The sequence below is a fragment of the Pristiophorus japonicus genome, chromosome 15 (genome assembly GCF_044704955.1).
Source record: "Pristiophorus japonicus isolate sPriJap1 chromosome 15, sPriJap1.hap1, whole genome shotgun sequence".
Taxonomy (NCBI): Eukaryota; Metazoa; Chordata; class Chondrichthyes; family Pristiophoridae; genus Pristiophorus; species Pristiophorus japonicus.
This window is the reverse complement of record NC_091991.1, coordinates 25,854,014-25,875,103: the sequence shown is the minus strand read 5'-3', so window position 1 is coordinate 25,875,103 and position 21,090 is coordinate 25,854,014. Positions and strand designations below refer to the sequence as shown.

Here is a 21,090-nt window from a genome sequence, read left to right as displayed (position 1 = left end):
CCCTGCATGCCTTATTGCGTAAAGGAGACAAGTGGGTATGGGGCAAAAGCCAAGAAAAAGCCTTTGTAAAAGCTAGAAAATTGTTATGCTCAAACAAATTTCTTGTGTCGTATGATCCATGTAAGCGTTTGGTACTAGCATGTGATGCATCGTCGTACGGGGTCGGGTGTGTATTGCAACAAGCTAATGAATCTGGGAAATTGCAATCGGTTGCTTATGCATCCAGAAGTCTGTCTAAGGCTGAGAGAGCCGACAGCATGATAAAAAAGAAGCGTTAATGTGTGTCTATGGGGTAAAGAAAATGCATCAATATCTGTTTAGTCTCAAATTTGAATTGGAAACTGACCATAAGCCACTGATATCCCTGTTTTCCGAGAGCAAGGGGATAAATACTAATGCATCGGCCCGCATCCAGAGATGGGCGCTCACGTTGTCTGCATACAACTATGCCATCCGCCACAGGTCAGGCACTCAACAGATTAGAACCTGGACGAGCCAGGACCCTTTATTGTCCCTAGTAAAAAATTGTGTGCTTCACGGGTGCTGGTCCAGTGTCCCAGTGGAAATGCAGAAGGAGGTAATGCCGTACCAGCGGCGCAAAGATGAAATGTTTATACAGGCAAACTGCCTTCTGTGGGGTAATCGGATAGTGGTCCTCAAGGACAGGGACACTTTCATCAGTAACCTACACAGTACTCACCCAGGCATCATAATGATGAAAGCGATAGCCAGATCTCACGTGTGGTGACCCAGTATCGATGCGGACTTAGAGTCCTGCGTGCACAAATGTAACACATGCTCGCAGTTAAGCAATGCACCCAGGGAGGCGCCACTAAGTTTATGGTGGTGGCCCTCCAAACCGTGGTCCAGGGTTCATGTCAACTATGCAGGCCCACTTTTGGATAAAATGTTCCTTGCGGTTGTAGATGCGTACTCCAAATGGATTGAATGTGAGATAAATTCAGCAAGCATGTTCACTGCCACCACTGAAAGCCTGTGGGCTAGGTTTGTCATGCACGAACTGCCTGATGTCCTTGTGAGCGACAATGGGCCATGTTTCACCAGTGCCGAGTTCAAAGAGTTCATGACCCGCAATGGGATCAAACATGTTACATCTGCCCCGTTTAGTCAGCGTCCAATGGTCAGGCAGAACGAGCAGTTCAAACAATCAAGCAGGGCTTGAAAAGGGTAACTGAAGGCTCACTGCAGACTCGCCTATCCTGAGACCTGTTTAGCTGCCGCACGAGACCCCACTCGCTCACTGGGATCCCACCTGCTGAACTGCTCATGAAAAGGGCACTTAAGACAAGGCTCTCGTTAGTTCACCGTGATCTACATGAACAGGTAGAGAGCAGGCGGCTTCAACAAAGTACATATCATGGTAGCACAAATGTGTTACGCGAAATTGAAATCAATGATCCTGTATTTGTGTTGAACTATGGACAAGGTCCCAAGTAGCTTCCTGGCACTATTGTGGCCAAAGAGGGGAGCAGACTGTTTTGGGTCAAACTTTCAAATGGATTCATTCACCGGAAACACTTGGATTAAATCAAATACTCAGATTCACCGACTATCCAGAGCAACCCACTTTGGACCCTACCTTCTTTGAGCCCCCAACATACACATCAGTGGCAACCGACACCGCGGTTGGCCACGAAGCAGAACCCAACACCCGCAGCAGCCCAGCAGGACTCACCATACCAGGCAGCCCAGCAAGGCCAGCTGCACAGCAGCCCAGCGAGGGCCCAACAAATGACTCACCAAAACCAACATTTGCACAAAGACGATCAACCAGGGAAAGAAAGGCCCCAGATCAACTCACCTTGCAAATAGTTGTACTGTTGACTTTGTGGGGGGGCGGGGGGGGGGGAGGGGAGGGGGAGAGTGTTGTTACATATGTAAACCTGTATATACCATGTGTAGCCACCAGGCGGCTCATCCCCTGGAGTCCCAAGGGATCACAGGATCACATCGGAGCACAGGTACTTAAGGAGGCCTCACAGGTTAGAGAGGCACTCTGTAGACCTGCAATAAAAGACTAAGGTCACACTTTACTTTGAGCTCACAGTATCCAGTTAAACTCTTTATTCATACATAACAGTCGCAATCTTGGAAAACGGAGCTGAGTGAAAGCTTTTGGAGGGAAGGCTGCATTCACAGATTGTGCTTTTTGAGAGTTTTTATAGACATTTTGAGGACATTTTAGGACATTTAAAGAATGGTGGGTATGCTATCTTTGCCATATTTGGAGCGTGCTTATGGTGTCCTGTATTTTCATCGAGGAAGGTTTAGTCAGCGGCATTATCTGCGTAACCAAAGAGCTCGCAGAATGGGGAGGATTTACCCTGAACGAGGTTACAGGGAGAGGCGCTTATACCTGCACCTGACTGAGGAACAGTGTGTTTGGAGTCTGGGCTTTCGAAAAGAGGTGGTCACAGAAATATGTGAGTTCATAAGGGTGGACATACAGCCTCAAAGCGGGAGGACTTCACTGCCCATCGAGGTGAATGTAACTGTGGCACGTTCCTTCTATGCCTTCGATTCAGGCATAATTTGGGGACGTATGCTGCAAGTCACAGCACGCTACTCATAGCTGCATTCGCCAAGTGACTGCTGCCCTGTACACAGGCAGGGTGGAGTTTATAAACTTCCCAATTACAAGGGAGGCACAACAAGAGAGGGCTTCAGGCTTTGTTAGAATTGCTGGCTTCCCCAAGGTGTAGGCAGCCATTGATGGTACACACATCGTCCTGCGAGCACCTTTGGACGATCAGGAGCATTACCGAAACACAATTGGATTGAAGATGATGAGATGAGGAGAAATTTCTTCTCTGAGGGTTGTAAATCTATGGAATTCTCTGCCCCAGAGAGCTGTGGAGGCGGAGTCATTGAATATATTTAAGGCGGAGATAGACAGATTTTTGAGCGATAAGGGAGTAAAGGATTATGGGAAGCGGGCAGGGAAGTAGAGCTGAGTCCATGATCAGATCAGCCATGATCTTATTGAATGGCGGAGCAGACTCATGGGGCCAAATGGCCCAATCCTCCTCCTATGTTCTACTCGTTCACCATGATGCTCGTCTGCGACCATATGCGGTGCATCATGGCAGTAGATGCTAAACATGCAGGGAGTATCAAAGATGCTTTGATCTTGCGAGAGAGCAGTGTGCCACATGTTTCAGCAGCAGCCAGAAGGGCAGAGCTGGATGCTCGGGGACAAAGCTTACGGGCTCACCACCTGGCTCATGACCTTATATCTGCTTGTTTAAATGAATTCATTTTCTTCATTAAAATGTTGCGGATGATATTGTTGCAGAGCCTCGTGAGAAGTGAAATGAGAATTCTCCTCAAAGAAACCTACGACATATTTCATTGCCTCTTCAGCACGTGTCCACGTTTTCCTTTCTTTTACTTCAATCTCAGTGTCTGAATCGCTCATCTCGCCATCAGATTTGTCTTTATTGATGACTATGCCGATAAATTGCTCATCGGTATAAGATTGTGCTACAGCTATGTCGATGTCAACATGTATCCACTTAGCAATCTCATCCTCTGCTTGGGATTTAAGTGCGTTTGTATCGTGAGCACTGCTGACAATCGCCACGATTTCTTTGACAGCCTGTTCTGTATTAGGCCCAGCATAGAAACCTTCGAATTCTTCATCATCAGAAGCACTGTCTTCAATCATGACATTGGGACATAACTTACGCCAACACCTCATCAGTGTAACGTTTTTTTACTTCTCTCCATGCCAGAGAGCATGCAAAGATGGCATCTTTAATAGTGTATGTTCTCTGGAATTCAATGACTGATAGATCACTATTAATCAATCTGTGCATGAAGTTTTCCTATAGTGGCACTTGAAATTTTGTGTGACACCCTGATCCATAGGTTGAATGAGCGAGGTCACATTGAGGGGCAAATAGCATGCGAAGATGTTGCCACAACTGGACACTAATTGTGACTCATGCGGGTGTGCTCTGCAATTGTCCAGAAGCAGGACACACTTCCCATTAGGTTTGCCTATTTTCTTCATGTTTTTTCAAGCTTGCGGGACAAATTCTGTTGAGAACCATTCCATGAATATATCCTTGTCCATGCACGCACTTTTCTGAGCCTTATAGCTGACTGGTGAATGAGCAGTTCCCTTTAAAGCACATTGTTGTCTTGATTTGCCAATCACTAAAAGTGGAAGTCTGTGTTCACCAGAGGCATTGGCACAATTTAAGATTGTTAACCTCTCCTTATTCAGCTTCCTTCTGCCCTGCTGCAGCCAACGTAGCAGTTGGCAAATACCTCCACAGTAAGCCAGTCTCATCGGCGTTGTACATTTGATCTGCGGTCAGTTTCATTTCCTGCACCATTCCAGCAAATGTTCTTGCATAATTCTGTGCAGCCTCATTTTCTGCTGGTCTTTTCTCGTCCGTCACATCCAGCTGGCGAATACCATGGCGCTGCTTAAATCGTTTGAGCCACCCATCTGAGAAAATGCACTCTTCATCTGGATTCATTCTCGTCTTGAAGTCCTTGGCCTTTGCTGTGATCATTGGCCCTGAAATTGCCACACCTTCAGACCGCTTCAAAACAAACCATTCATAAAGCACCTGGTCTAGTTTGTCAAGCTTTGGCTTTCGCAAATTCTTGCGGGCCATTACCTTCATGGGAGATTCTGAAGCATCGGTGAATTTTTCAAGATCTTTCTTTTGCTTCTTGATATCGTAAATTGTTGATGATCCAACTTCATATTCCTCCAACAAGGTAAGCACACTTCTGCAGCTTCATTCTTCTTTATAATTTCTAACTTCTGCTGAATGCACAAGACATTTTAAATTGTGCACCCGACTGCTTGAACTGCTTTCGATGTGTGTGGCAGTTGCAAAATGAGAAAGAAGTCCACGCCTGCTTCAATTTATGTGTGCTTGCTAGTTGAAGTAATCGAGATTTTCACATGTGACAATTATTTAATGCCTGTGTCAGTTGCGAAGTGAGAAAGGAGTGCACGCCTGAGTCAATTGCTGTGTGATTGACACTTGAGGTGATCGAGATATTCACGTGTGCGACAGTTTTTATAAACGCCGTTACAGCGAGTTCTCTGTTAGATCCGTGTACGGATAATCGAGAGTTGCCTGTATTTCCAATTCTGTGAATGAAATGAGGCACTACCTAATTTTGGCTTAGTTGGAAAAATAAGGTAAATAATTGTTTCAGTTGAAAAAATAATGTACATAATGTTGGTTTTGTTGAAAAAATTATTTGCAGTTTATTAAATATTTGTACACTTGGCACTTAACTTTAATTCAAAAAATTATATTAAACTTTAAACTTTTCAATTAACATCACTAAAATAACAATAAAAGAACAAAAGAACAGCAAAACAACAAGAACAGCAGCAGTAAACAAACTTCAGCTGCAGCCATCTCTCCACCCCCCCCCCCCCCACCTTATTTAAACACTGTCATGCCCCTGTCCACCCTTCCTGCCCTTGACATTGCCTTTAGCACAGGTGAGCCCAAGGTTTTTGTTCGTGTCTTGGCTAGGGCGCTGTGCTGGCTGTGTGGGGACAGACCCAGGAGATGGCAATGGAAGCCCTTGAAAACCTGTGGCTGTGGAAGGCCTGGCTTGGGACTCCTCAGTCTGTAGATCACCCTGCACACTGACACTGACTGTTGAGGTCGGTCTGGGGATTGGAGTGGGAGTGGCATCACCTGAAGCCGACAATTGCCACTGGGCAATGACAGCCTGGGTGTGCTCCCACATTGCAGCAGCTATCTCCGACATGCTCTCCCTAATCTGTTCAGATATTGCTGCCATTCCCTCCGACATACCCTCCCTAATGTCAGCAGAGTTTGCTGCCATTCCCCCCGGCAGTGCTGCTATTTCTCCCTTGATCCCAACCAAGAGCGATCTGGTAAGCTCAACGCTCTCCCTACTCATTACCATGAGCTCTAACACCTCCCGTGTAGCCTGCATTTCAGGAGAGAACTGTTCAGGTCTCCTCCTCCTCCTCACCCGTGCAGACGGGCCTGCTGCTGCTGCCCTGGGTGTGCTGTGCTGCAACCCACTGGGACCTGCCGTAACCATGAAATATCCCCTTGAGCATACAGCTGCCGAAAGCGCTTGGTACATGCGTGTCCATCACCGCCTCCAATCGTAATGTCACCGTCTCATCCCCTAAATCCTCCCTCCACCAATCCCAACCCCCGCCCCACCCCCCCCCCTCCCCCGGAATAAAAAAATTCTCATCTTCCTGCTCCTCCTCATTCTCCTCCTCGAGCTGATTGGCCGCCTCTATAATTTCTTAAGTATAGCTGAGTTTGGCAAGCTCATCCAATTCTGGTTGTGTCAGGGTGGCGGGGCCTTCTGCTTCATTATTGGATGTCTGTGCAACATCTACAAAATATAACAGAACAGACGAATGGTTAGCAGCAGGGGAGGGGCCAGGGTGACATAAGTAGGCTCACATAGGGCAGGCTCATTTGAAGAACCACGACAAATGATAGTACATCGCATAAACCGAAGCGTAGCCGACGGACAGTACATCGCATAAACCGAAGCGTAGCAGTACTTAACATTGAGCCAACTCAGTCTCTGGATTTTGCAGAACCCACCCTCTCTCTGTAACCTGGGCCCAGGTTCTGCATGGGTGGTCGATCTTCTGGCGGTACCAATAAACCTGTGATCCTCATTTCCAGGGGTGTTAGTGGCTGTAGTCTTGCCGAACCTCCATCGGTTTTCATCCACTTTTGGTGGTTGTCGGACAACTTCGTCTGCAAAGGTGGAAGAGAAATTTTTAAGAGAGGGGCCTTCTGCTGTTGTGGCATACACAGATAATCACATTTACAATTCAAGTAATTGTAGTGCATAAATAAAATTACTTACTCGAACTACTTGGCAAAAGTCCTGCCACTTCTTCCGGCACTGCTTGCCATCCCTCTGGATGGACCCCACTGCTGAAAGCTGCTCTGCAACATCCTCCCAAGCTTGAGCCATTGCTGCAGATTTCAGTTTACCAGCACCCTTCTTGCTCCAACTTACGGAGTTCCCATTATTATGAATGAGAAAATACTTTACCTGGAATGGCTGCCCACAGCCCTCTGACTGCAGTTCCAGCCCTGCGGACGTCCCAACGTGCACACGCTGCGACGCACAGTGAGTGGAGGCCTCAGGACTGGGATCTCTCGTGGGCGCAGCAGGTTCAGGTAAGTGCGCTTATTTTTTAACTTTTTTACCCGATCGCCCGCGGGAAGCAGCCGATCGGGATTTCTAGGCCACTAAAATATGTATCTTTAGCAGATGTTATGAAGCTGAACTGTACACAGTTTATGGTCTTTCCTGACATATTGAAGATATTTGTTTTTAATATAGGAAAATATTGATAATGTAATTAATTGTTCCTTCCTTCCTCCACCGTGTTATGAAGGTTATTTTTTTAAATTCTATTTTATTGAATCACCAATTCCAGTGTTTATTTGTGTCTCAAACTCGATTAATAATTTACTTCTTCTAACAGATAGCAGTGTTAAACCAAACATACCTCAGTCGAAGAACAATATATTGACAACATGGTGTCTTGTTCAGCCAGTAGAATATTACATAGGCAGTGTTTCAGGCAAGGTCATCTGCACATTATTCAGTGATGTCACCAATCTATCCAAGAATCTTGTGTTGATCACTTTTCATGCAAAAAAGAAATTCCAGACATCAGTCCTAAATTTGCCTTTTATTAGTTTAAACCCGTGTGTCGCCTTGTCCTAATTTCATTAATTAGCTTGAAATAATTAACACCCCATCCACCAACTTAAACATTCACTCCCTCCTCCACGGCGCACCATGGCTGCAATGTGTACCATCTATAAGATGTATTGGAGCAACTCGCCAAGGCTTCTTCGGCAGCACCTCCCAAAGCCGCAACCTGTGTCACCTAGAAAGACAAGGACAGCAGGAGCATGGGAACATCACCACCTGCAAGTGCCCCTCCAAGTTACACACCATCCTGTCTTGGAAATACATCGCTGTTCCTTCATCGTCGCTGGGTCAGAATCCTGGAACTCCCTAACTAACTGCACTGTGGGAGTACCTTCACCAGACGGACTGCAGCGGTTCAAGACGACAGCTCATCATCACCTCCTGAAGGGTAATAGGAATGGGCAATAAATGCTGGCCTTTCCAGTGATGCCCACATCCTGTGAGTGAATTTAAAAAAATCTACGTCATCTCTACCATTTAATGTATTCTTGCCTCTCACTTCCTTTCAAGTTTGAAATGCTGTGTTTCACCATCAAGCGTTACTTTTTTTTTAAAGACAGCATTTGCTGTATGTATTTAGGACTGATGTCAGGAATTTCATTTTCGCATGAAAAGTGATCAACACATGACTCTTGGATAGGTTGGTGACATCAGTGAATAATCTGCAGTATGTGCAAATGACCATGCCTGAAACACTGCCTGTGGGTCCGGGAGCATTATGGGTCGACCCGACCTGTGCGAGAACACCACGGGGCTATAAATAGAGCTAGAGCGCCGGGCCCTGGAACATCGTGGTGGAGGTGCGGTGAATGAGGGTACGGGGTCCAGAAGAGCCGAGGGCCCTGGGGCAGCACGGGCCAGCCCACATTGCGATATGTGTGCGCACTAGGTCCATGCAGCAGAACAGGTCTCCAGACATCCTGGTTAATCCTTGCCACTGGATAAAGGCCTAGCTCTGTCAAGCCCGTGTGGTGGCTGATGTGCAACGGTCACCACACATTAAAAAAAAATCCACGCGAAGGCATCTTCCACTCCCTCAACTGGAGTTCGGGACTTGAACATCGGGTCCTTCATTGAAACATCTGTGAACTCTCGTGGAAGCAAGTCATCCTCGTTCGAGGGACTGCCTATGATTATCCTGCATTCTTAGCAATATGCCTTTAAAGGAATTCTATATTTTCCTCCTCTGAAGTGTTGTTGAACAAATCCCCATCCTCCCGCAGTCAATTTGCTGAGCAGCTCCATCGTAACTTTGAAGTTAATCCTTCTGAAACATAACTGAAACATAACTGGCTGCTGGTCCTCATTGCTTCTGTATCCAACTTGATCATTCCGTAGAGGAAACAAAAATTCGGGCTTTCCATACTCAAATGCCACACGCAGTTCTATTCAACAGCATCAAAGTGCTCACGACATTTCAAATGATAAAGAGAGAGTTGACTCAATGGAATATTTAAAAAATTGTCTACAAGAACAGGAATAAGCTTTGAGATCCAAACTGGAGAAAAGCTTAACACGTTCTGATCCATATCAGTCGTGGCTCAGTGGATAGCACACTAGCCTCCGAGTCAGAAGGTTGTGGGCTTAAGTCCTATACCAGGGACTTGAGCACAGAAATCTAGGTTGACCCAGACATAAAGGAAAAGGAGGTGGGGTAGCATTGTTAATAAAGGATGAGGTCAGTGCGTTAGTGAGAAACGATATTGGCTCAGAAGATCAAGAGATTGAATCAGTTTGGGTGCAAATATGGAATAATAAGGGGAAAATGTCACTGGTGGACATAGTCTGTAGGCCACCTAACAATAGCTACATTGTTGGATGGAGTATAAATCAAGAAATAATGGAGGCTTGTAAAAAAAGGAACGGCAATAATCATGGGAGATTTTAAACTTCACATTGATTGGATAACGCAAATTGGCCAGGGTAGCCTTGAGGAAGAGTTCATAGAGTGCATCCAGGATAGTTTCCCTGAACAGTACATTGCGAAACCAACCAGGGAGCAGGCTATCTTAGATTTGGTACTGTGTAATGAGACAGGATTAATAAATGATCTCCTAGTAAAGGATCCTCTAGGAATGAGTGACCATAACATGGTTGAATTTCAAATTCAGTTCGAGGGTGAGAAAGTTGGATCACAAACTAGTGTCCTAAGCTTAAATAAAGGAGACTACAAAGGTATGAAGGCAGAGTTGGCTAAAGTGGACTGGGAAAATAGATTAAAGTTGATGAGCAGACATTTAAGGAAATATTTCATAACTCTCAACAAAAATATATCCCAATGAGAAGGAAAGACTGTAAGAGAAGGGATAACCATTTGTGGCTAACTAAGGAAGTAAGTGATGGTATCAAATTGAAAACAAGGGCATACAATGTGGCCAAGACTATCGGGAGGCCAGAGGATTGGGAAACTTTTAAAAGTCAGCAAAGAACGTCTAAAAAAATAAACTAGCATGAAATATAAAAACAGAGTAAGAGTTTCTACAGGTACATAGGGCCCAATTTTGGCCATGACTTGCATCAATTTTTTGGGGAGTAAGTTAAAAAATGCCATTTTCCCAAAAACATTTGCTCCAGAGTAAGTCAGTTAGGAATGATTTTTTTTTTTAGGTCAGTTTTTTTTTCCAAAAGGGGGTGTTCCCAGACACTTACAACAGTTTTGGCCATTTATGCCACTTTGGCCAGCAAAAACTTATTCCAAATCGACATGGGTCAGCGTATGTGGCCAGCTCTGAAAAACCGTGCGGACAGTGAAGAAAAAGCAGCGCACATTCGGCAGACATTAGAGCAGGGATAGGGGAGGGAAGGGAACTGGAGTGGACCTCAACAACCAAGCACCAAACATTGCAAGGAAAATCACAAACAATTAAAGTACTAATTAAAAAAGGAAGTAAATCCCACCGGGGAAATGCGAGCTGCTGGCTGCGATGTCATGGCGGGGTGGGGAGCGAGATGCTGGTATACAAAACACTCTTTCTCTCTCCCCCTCAACCCCCAAAATTCTCATCCTCCTCCCCACTCCCCAAATCAAAACCCTCAAGCACACACAATCACTAAATAAAAAATAGAACCGAAGCCCTACCTTGCCCGGGAACTCAGCGGGCCGGCCGGAGGTTCCGGAGGCTACTCGGCCGGGGATAGGGTGCGGCGAAATCAGGGCGTCCCTTTGGCCGGGGATAGGGGCTGCGAGCATCGGGTTCTGCTGACAGCCACAGGACACGGTGGGAGGACAGGAGCATGCGCGCAGCCCTCACTGAGCATGCGTGCAGGTACCGGCAGTGCTTTCTGCGCTGGCCTGTTGCTCCGCCTCCCCCCCCCTTCAGACTGCATGCCACACAACGACTCTGGGGACTCCAAAGAGCGGACAGGATGGGGCCCCTTTTTTCTGGCGCCCTTTCCAGCGCGCAAAGTCGACGCGCTTCAAGTCAGTACACCGAAAAAGTGGCTTGGGCAATGTTAGGCCCGTAGAAAGGAAAAGAATGGCTAAAGTAAATGTTGGTCCCTTAGAGGATGAGACTGGGAAATTAATAATTGGGAACAGGGAAATGGCAGAGACTTTGAACAAATATTTTATATCGGTCTTCACAGTAGAAGACACTTAAAAACATCCCAATAGGGGATAATCAAGCAGCTATAGGAGGGATGAACTTAATACAATCACTAAAGAAGTAGTACTCAGTAAAATAATGGGATTAAAAGCGGACAAGTCCCCTTGACCTGATGGTTTACATCCTTGGGTCCTTAAAGTAGTGGCTGCAGAGATAGTGGATTCATTGGTTGTAATCTACCAAAATTCCCTGGATTCTCGGGAGGTCCCAGCAGATTGGAAAATTGTAAATGTAACACCCCTGTTTAAAAAAGGAGGCAGACAGAAAGTAGGAAACTATAGACCAGTTAGCCTAACATTAGTCGTTAGGAAAATGCTGGAATCCATTATTAAGGAAGCAGTGGCAGGGCATTTGGAAAAGCATAATTCAATCAAGCAGAGTCAGCATGGTTTTATGAAAGGGAAATCATGTTTGCCAAATTTGCTGGAGTTCTTCAAGGATGTAGTGAGCAGGATGGATAAAGGGGAACCAGTGGATGTGGTTTATTTGGATTTCCAGAAGGCATTCGATAAGGTGGCACATAAAAGGTTACTGCACAAGATTCATGGAGTTGGGGGTAATATATTAGCATGGATAGAGGATTGGCTAACAGAGAACAGAGAGTCGGGATAAACGGGTCATTTTCCGGTTGGCAAACAGTATCTAGTGGGGTGCTGCATGGATCAGTGCTAGGGCCTCAACTACTTACAATCTATATTAATGACTTGGATGAAGGGACCAAGTGTAATGTTACCAAGTTTGCTGATGACACAAAGATGGGTGGTAAAACAAATTGTGAGGAGGGCACAAAAAATCTGCAAAGGTATATAGACAGGCTAAGTGAATGGGCACAAATTTGGCAGATGGAGTATAATGTAAGAAAATGTGAGATTATCCACTTTCACAGAAAAAAATAGAAAAGCAGATTATAATTTAAATGGAGAAAAATTGCAAAGTGCTGCAGTTACAGAGGGACCTGGGGATCCTTGTGCATGAACACAAAGAGTTAGTATGCAGGTACAGCAATAACCAGGAAGGCAAATGGAATAATGGTCTTTATTGCAAGGAGGGTAGAGTATAAAAGCAGAGAAGTCCTGCTTTAACTGTACAGGGTATTTGTGAGGCCACACCTGGAGTGCTGCATGCAGTTTTCACCTCCGTATTTAAGAAATAATATACTTGCATTGGAGGCTGTTCAGAGAACAAGTTGATTCTGGAGAAGAGGGAGTTGCCTTATGAAACATAGAAAATAGGTACAGGAGTAGGCCATTCGGCCCTTCGAGCCTGCACCACCATTCAATATGATCATGGCTGATTATTCACCTCAGTACCCCTTTCCCGCTTTCTCTCCATACCCCTTGATCCCTTTAGCCGTAAGGGCCACATCTAACTTCCTCTTGAATATATCCAATGAACTGGCATCAACGACTCTCTGCGGCAGGGAATTCCACAGGTTAACAACTCTGAGTGAAGAAGTTTCTCCTCATCTCAGTCCTAAATGGCCTACCCCTTATCCTAAGACTGTGTCCCCTGGTTCTGGACTTCTCCAACATCAGGAACATTCTTCCCGCATCTAACCTGTCCCGTCCCATCAGAATCTTATACGTTTCTATGAGATCCCCTTTTATCCTTCTAAACTCCAATGTATAAAGGCCCAATTGATCCAGTCTCTCCTCATATGTCAATCCAGCCATCCCTGGAATCGCTGCACTCCCTCAATAGCAAGAACGTCCTTCCTCAGATTAGGAGACCAAAACTGAACACCATATTCCAGGTGAGGCCTCACCAAGGCCCTGTACAATTGCAGTAAGATAGGTTGAGTAGGTTGTGTCTATACTCATTGGAGTTCAGAAGAATGAGAGGTGATCTTATCGAAACATACAAGATAATGAGAGGGCTGGACAAGACGGATGCAGAGAGTATATTTCCACTCATAGGGGAAACGAAAACTAGGGGGCATAGTCTCAGAATAAGGGGCCGCCCATTTAAAACAGAGATGAGGAGGAACTTCTTCTCTCAGAGGGTTGTAAATCTGTAGAATTCACTGCCCCAGAGAGTTGTGGAGGCGGAGTCTTTGAATATATTGAAGGCGGAGATAGACAGATTTTTGAGTGATCAGGGAATAGAGGGTTATGGGGAGAAGGCAGGGTTCATGAGTTCATGATCATATCAGCCATGATATTAAATGGTGGAGCAGTCTCGAGTGGGTCAAATGGCCCACTCCTGCTCCTATTCCTTGTGATCTTGTGTTCAGTGCAGTGCTGAGGGAGAGCTGCACTGTCGGAGGTGCCATTAAACCAAGGCCCCTTCTGCTCTCTCAGGTGGACATAAATGATCCCATGGCACTATTTTGAAGAAGAGCAAGAAAGATCCCCGGTGTCCTGGCCAATAGTTATCCCTCAAATCAACATAACAAAAATAGATTATCTGGTCATTATCACACTGTTGCTTGTGGGAGCTTGCTGTGTACAAATTGGCTACCACGTTTTCCACTTAACAACAGTGACTACACTTCAAAAGTACTTCATTTGCTGTAAAGTGCTTTGAGACATCCGGTGGTCGTGAAAGTCAATGTATAGATGCAAGTCTTTCTTTCTTCAAATTTCACTTTGAGCCAATTAAAACTTAAGTGAATTATTTCCCCTGAAGTTCCTGTGCTTAAGAAATTGAATAATGCATTTTGTATAAATTATCTTTAAATCTGCATTTGATTTCTCAGACTTAATGGCTAGCATTAGAGTACATTTTAACATTTTTATAGAGGGAAGGAAACAATATCACTACTTTAAATATTACGCCTTTTGTTTTAGGAGAGAGCACTGACCCAAATTGTTTGTCCTTTATATTTCTTTTCTGTCTGGGACCAAATGACTACCCAGTAGAAGGCAGTTTATGCTACCATGCAAACATAGAAACATAGAAAATAGGTGCAGGAGCAGGCCATTCAGCCCTTCTAGCCTGCACCGCCATTCAATGAGTTCATGGCTGAACATGAAACTTCAGTACCCACTTCCTGCTTTCTCGCCATAACCCTTGATCCCCCGAGTAGTAAGGACTTCATCTAACTCCCTTTTGAATATATTTAGTGAATTGGCCTCAACTACTTTCTGTGGTAGAGAATTCCACAGGTTCACCACTCTCTGGGTGAAGAAGTTTCTCCTCATCTCGGTCCTAAATGGCTTACCCCTTATCCTCAGACTGTGACCCCTGGTTCTGGACTTCCCCAACATTGGGAACATTCTTCCTGCATCTAACCTGTCTAAACCCGTCAGAATTTTAAACGTTTCTATGAGGTCCCCTCTCATTCTTCTGAACTCCAGTGAATACAAGCCCAGTTGATCCAGTCTTTCTTGATAGGTCAGTCCCGCCATCCCGGGAATCAGTCTGGTGAATCTTCGCTGCACTCCCTCAATAGCAAGAATGTCCTTCCTCAAGTTAGGAGACCAAAACTGTACACAATACTCCAGGTGTGGCCTCACCAAGGCCCTGTACAACTGTAGCAACACCTCCCTGCCCCTGTATTCAAATCCCCTCGCTATGAAGGCCAACATGCCATTTGCTTTCTTAACCGCCTGCTGTACCTGCATGCTAACCTTCAATGACTGATGTACCATGACACCCAGGTCTCGTTGCACCTTCCCTTTTCCTAATCTGTCACCATTCAGATAATAGTCTGTCTCTCTGTTTTTACCACCAAAATGGATAACCTCACATTTATCCACATTATACTTCATCTGCCATGCATTTGCCCACTCACCTAACCTATCCAAGTCACTCTGCAGCCTCATAGCATCCTCCTCGCAGCTCACACTGCCACCCAACTTAGTGTCATCCGCAAATTTGGAGATACTGCATTTAATCCCCTCGTCTAAATCATTAATGTACAATGTAAACAGCTGGGGCCCCAGTACAGAACCTTGCGGCACCCCACTAGTCACTGCCTGCCATTCTGAAAAGTACCCGTTTACTCCTACTCTTTGCTTCCTGTCTGACAACCAGTTCTCAATCCACGTCAGCACACTACCCCCAATCCCATGTGCTTTAACTTTGCACATTAATCTCTTGTGTGGGACCTTGTCGAAAGCCTTCTGAAAGTCCAAATATACCACATCAACTGGTTCTCCTTTGCCCACTTTACTGGAAACATCCTCAAAAAATTCCAGAAGATTTGTCAAGCATGATTTCCCTTTCACAAATCCATGCTGACTTGGACCTATCATGTCACCATTTTCCAGATGCACTGCTATGACATCCTTAATAATTGATTCCATCATTTTACCCACTACTGAGGTCAGACTGACCGGTCTATAATTCCCTGTTTTCTCTCTCCCTCCTTTTTTAAAAAGTGGGGTTACATTGGCTACCCTCCACTCCATAGGAACTGATCCAGAGTCAATGGAATGTTGGAAAATGACTGTCAATGCATCCGCTATTTCCAAGGCCACCTCCTTAAGTACTCTGGGATGCAGTCCATCAGGCCCTGGGGATTTATCGGCCTTCAATCCCATCAATTTCCCCAACACAATTTCCCGACTAATAAAGATTTCCCTCAGTTCCCCCTCCTTACTAGACCCTCTGACCCCTTTTATATCCGGAAGGTTGTTTGTATCCTCCTTAGTGAATACCGAACCAAAGTACTTGTTCAATTGGTCTGCCATTTCTTTGTTCCCCGTTATGACTTCCCCTTTTATCTTTTGCTGTTTGGAGTCGATAAAATTCGCGGCCTTGTGGCTATTTAAAGCATATTCAACCTTAACAAAATTATTTGCCTCATATCCATGGGACTGCTAAGCTGATTATTGTCAGCACAAGATGTACAGTGATAGAGTTATTCTTCCAGCTTGAGCCAAGTACTAAGCTGTCTCTGGGTATTGGGTTTCTTAATTTCAGGATTAGCAAAGTAACTCTTCCATGGCAGCAGTTTTTCTCTTCCATATTATTTGTTGAAATGAAAACTAATTAATGCGGTGTCAGTTTCTGGAATTTGGTGCAACCATGTGTAGTTGTTTATATAAGAACTAGTCAATGGCTATTGCATAATGCAGAGCTATTTGTATTTGACAGATAAAATGTTATTGCAATATCCAACTCCTCAGATTTGGCTACAATGTTTGTCTTGTATGAAACCGTAACATATCAATGGATATCTCCCAACTTAGATCAGCTTCATAGGTACACCTCTACCAATTGAGAGAGGAGCTCAGCAATATTAATCAATATATACGCCACTAAATTCTTCTAAAAATGGTCAGAAACAGACAGCTCCACTAATCAGTTTCCATTTCAACCAATAATATGGGAAAGTTACTTTGCTAATCCTGAAAAACTGTCAATTCCTTTATAGGATAAGTGTAGTAGCGAAAAGAATTAATCAGGGGAAAAGTAATTTAGCAAAGTTAAAATCTTAAGCAAGAAGGTGAAGAGAAAGGCTTAATGTGTTTATGGAGAAATAGCTGAGTCCCACATTCCAGCAATTAGGCTGAAACGAAGAACTATGGTTCTCACAAGGGGCTAGGACTAAAGTCAGAGAATTCTCTGAGGAGATAACACTCCTGAGAGCACAGACAAGATAAATGTAGACAGCTCACAGAAATAATAAGCTGAGGCAGCCATTTTTGAGTCACATGAGATAGCAGAAAACAAAGCCTCTTTGAAATGAGAATAGCCAGATGCACTTGTCAAGGACATCAGTCTAAGCGTTAAAACCTGGAACGAAATTCACAGAAATGTAACACGTAACCTGTAGGGGCTGCACAGCCAAAGTGGCCATAATTGAATGTGCCAATGAAATTACTGTAACTGTATTAATCAATGAAATTACTGTAACTGCATTAACCAATGTATTAGTAGTAGGTGGATGGGGACTGGTGGCAAATAACCAATGGTACATTTCCCCACGTAGTTTCATTATTTTGACTGTATTTTGAATGTATAAAATGTAACAGCACATGTTCCATGAGACCGGTAAGGATAGTATCCAGTATTGGTACTGATGCAACTGGATCTCCCTTGATTAATCAGGTTTTAATAAACAATTCTTTTCTCTATATATGGACCTTGCATCGTGTATTATACTTTTAATACTCCACAACATTTTGGCGTAGTCAGCAGGATACAACGGGTAGCCGACAGACGGGCGTATACGGAACCATCACGAGTGAGTATATTTAAACTACTACTCATAATCTGATGTGAGCTGTTATGAGATGTGTCTGTTGCCCGGGGTACCCGAATCTGTGAAAGGTCTGTTATGGTGTAAAAGACTTGGGGGAATTAGGAAGTCACTATAGACACTATCATAAGGTATCGATATGAGTGTTGCCTCTAAGTTCAAGGGGAACCGGATAGAGGGACAATCAGTATCTTAAAATACAGATAAATCGATAAAAAGTCGGTGAGACCGCAGACGTCGGGTTTAGGTGAAAGCAAGTAAGGAGTCGGTTAGTATCTGAGAATACAGTGAAACCGATATAAGGGTAGACGTACCAAAACTGAGTATGGTGTATAAAGATATACTGGACAGGGGGGGCTGGACTGCTCCCTTAGTAGATATTTATCAGATGACCATAAAAAAAAACTGATAGTGACTATGTTAAGTGACGGATGGGATCCAAAAATAGAGCCGGCCAAACAAAAAGAATTAATAAGCTTTGTTGAATGAAAAACTGGTGTGAATGTCTGTCTTTAATTGAAAGGTGCTTGTGTGGTTTTTGACTGCGGAATATTTAAGGTGGGAATTAATTAATTTTTCAGTTGTCTGAAAGCCTGTTTAAAAAAAATGGGGTAGCTGTCTGTTTGTTTTAGCGCCACCCACTCTTTCAGACAGAGTTGGAAGTTTTTAACCTTTTGTAGTGTTGTCCTAGATGTGGAAAGGTTTAAGAAAGTGTGAACCTAGAATTGAATTATATTTTAAGTTAGAAATGCAGGTGCGGATTTATTTTGATAATAACTTATGGAGCTAGGAACTGCACAAAGGATAGGTTTGTTTAACAAAAGATAAAAAATGCGTGGTCCCGTTTGTTTTTTTTTAATTTCCGACACGCTCACTTATTTGTCAAAAGAAAACACGTAATCATTGATTACATTGGGTTGAAAGACAATAAATTTAGTCTAGGAGTGAGATAAAGAATGGAGAAGGGAAGTTATAATGCCTTTAAAAACGCCTGCGTGGGTCTCGTGAGGCTGCAGGCTGGAGAAGTTACGCCACCATTTTCCTTTGTGTAAAAAACCTTATGTTAAATGACGTGAAAGCTTCTGGCTCAGTAAAAAGAGTTTTAAATAAAAGATTGGCAGTATAATATTTGAATTGGGATTTTGATATATTTCAGATGATTCTCCTTGATAAACATTTAGATTGTATGGGAAAATCTGGTTTGGAAACTTTTCTAATAAAAGTACACTTCTGTGTAACTCTACCTCAACTACTACGTCAGAAGCTGAAGCTTTGAAAGATGTAATTTATGAGGTACTGTATCACAAAGTATATCTTGAAATTACAGAGCAAAAGATTTTCTACTTATGCTATTCCTACTTGGATTGGAGTTCAGCTTCTAAAACAGAAGTTAGGCACATAATTATAAAACAAGTACTTTGCATTCTGTAATCTTTGAATCACTCAGAAACTATAAGCACAAATGAGAAGTCCAATATTTTTTTTAAAACCAGTATATTTGATATTTTTAATCCAAAAATACATATCCTACGAAAGGGGAGCAGAAATTAGGATGGGTACAGTGAAGAGTTAATTTTGTTGTGAAGGTTTCAAGTACCACTGGTTAAGAAAAAGCACAACAAAATACTGAGATACATTTAAATCAAAATGTTAAATTTGATCTCTTTTTGAAAAAAACAAAATAAAACTAAAAAGTTTGGAAACTATGTAGAAATGCCATTTGGGGAAGTTGAGGATAGAAACATAGAAACATAGAAAATAGGTGCAGGAGTAGGCCATTCGGCCCTTCTAGCCTGCACCGCCATTCAATGAGTTCATGGCTGAACATGCAACTTCAGTACCCCATTCCTGCTTTCTCGCCATACCCCTTGATCCCCCTAGTAGTAAGATTTGTCACCTCAGGAGGCAAGGCCATCAAACATGACGGTCAGAGAAAACGATTAAAAACATAATAAAGTTGCATACAGATGCAAGTGATCGAGAAAAGAAAGAATGAAAAAGGGAGGAATACTGGGTACGGATTCAGTATGGAGGAAGGACAGAAAAGTGCTGGCCATGTCCTGTATATAGATAGATTTTACAGGGCCACTGCCAAATTACCAAGGACGAAAGTACTGTTTGGTAATTATAGATTTGTTTACTCGGTGAGTAGAAGCCTCTGCAACTCGGAATTGCACAGCCACCACTGTAGCACGGATCCTAGCAGAAGAGGTAATTCCCCGCTGGGGGATACCCACCCAAATTGACTCCGATCAAGGAACTTATTTCACGGCTCAAGCAATGAAAGAAACTTGTAGAATATTCAGTATTAAACAGAAGTTTCACATCCAATATCACCCTCAAAGTTCAGAGATGGTAGAAAGAATGAATCGGACCCTTAAAATTGCCTTGAGCAAGGCAATACAGGAAATAGGGTAGGCATGGACAGAACTCCTACCGACAATATTAATGAGGCTGCGTGCCACACCAAACAGAACCATGGGATTAGCCCCCTATGATTTAATGACCGGACACGCAATGAGGTCACCAGAAGGAATAGTTGACAGGAGGAGCCAACTTAGGCCCCCTACAAGACAGAATCAGAAAGTATGTGAGGGAATTGAGTGAGCAGTTGAAAGGTATGCGACAGGAGGTCCGAGAAAGGCAGAAGGAGGAGGACGAAGGTGGTGAGACAACCACCTCAGCTATAATCCCTGAGGTGGGGGCAAAGGTAATGGTTGAGGAAGTGGCAGAGAAAGCAGGATTCGTACCTAGGTGGAGCGGACCATATGAGGTATTAATTAGTGGAGAAACGGTGCAAACAAATCGGTTGAAATAGAAATGATGAGAATTTAATCCCCGGGACGATAGGCTGTAATTTCTGAACAGAAAAAGAATGTGGCTTTTTTTTGCAAAGATTCTGACAGGCACCTTAATCCTCACTAGCTTGGGAGAATCTACCAGGACACTAACACGGGATCAACCAACTGAGAAACAGCAAGGCGTATATTACCTGGACTCGGATGATGTTGGGTGTGAGACCGGAAAGCTGACGGTGGCGGTTGATACAACATAAACTTAAAGTGCAGCGTCGGAATACTGTATCTAAAACAGTGGACAAAGGGCTTGAAAAACCTATGGACATGGGGTACTATGGAGTTAACCATTTGGGTAAATGAGACTGCGGTATGTCAGGTAGACTGGGGGTGGGAGGGGATACAAAAACTATGCGCCCAGAAGAAAGGGGTGCAGATAAGGTGTATGTCACGGGACACTGAATTCTCAGGAGTACCTCAGCAAAGTCAGGATGAGCAGAAGTTATGTCCACCCTCCAAACACATAAATGGGGCCAGTAGTATGTGGTGCTGAGAGGTTGTTCCCTGAGGTAGACCCACCACCACTGCCCCTCCAACTACCACAGCCCTTGTTACTACGGCCCCCCCCACCGGAACACCTGGAATGCCCAGATATGACTGGGGCAGGGGGTCCAGAGGGCGAGTAATAAAATGCACAAAAGACAGAATCCACTTCAGGATGCGACAGCGGGTGATTACAGTATTTTTAAACCTGACGGATACAGCTATCCCCAGTTTCTGTGAGCCCAGAACA

The 21,090-nt window shown here is 44.1% G+C and overlaps 1 long non-coding RNA gene across 1 annotated transcript; it reads left to right on the top strand.

The window, feature by feature from the left end:
• Positions 1 to 4,738: 4,738 nt before the first annotated feature.
• LOC139281432 (uncharacterized) lies at positions 4,739 to 20,539 on the top strand. The gene is made up of 3 exons (XR_011596869.1): positions 4,739 to 4,758; positions 17,435 to 17,487; positions 20,428 to 20,539. It is a non-coding gene; the product is annotated as an uncharacterized lncRNA (long non-coding RNA).
• The last annotated feature ends 551 nt before the right edge of the window (positions 20,540 to 21,090 follow it).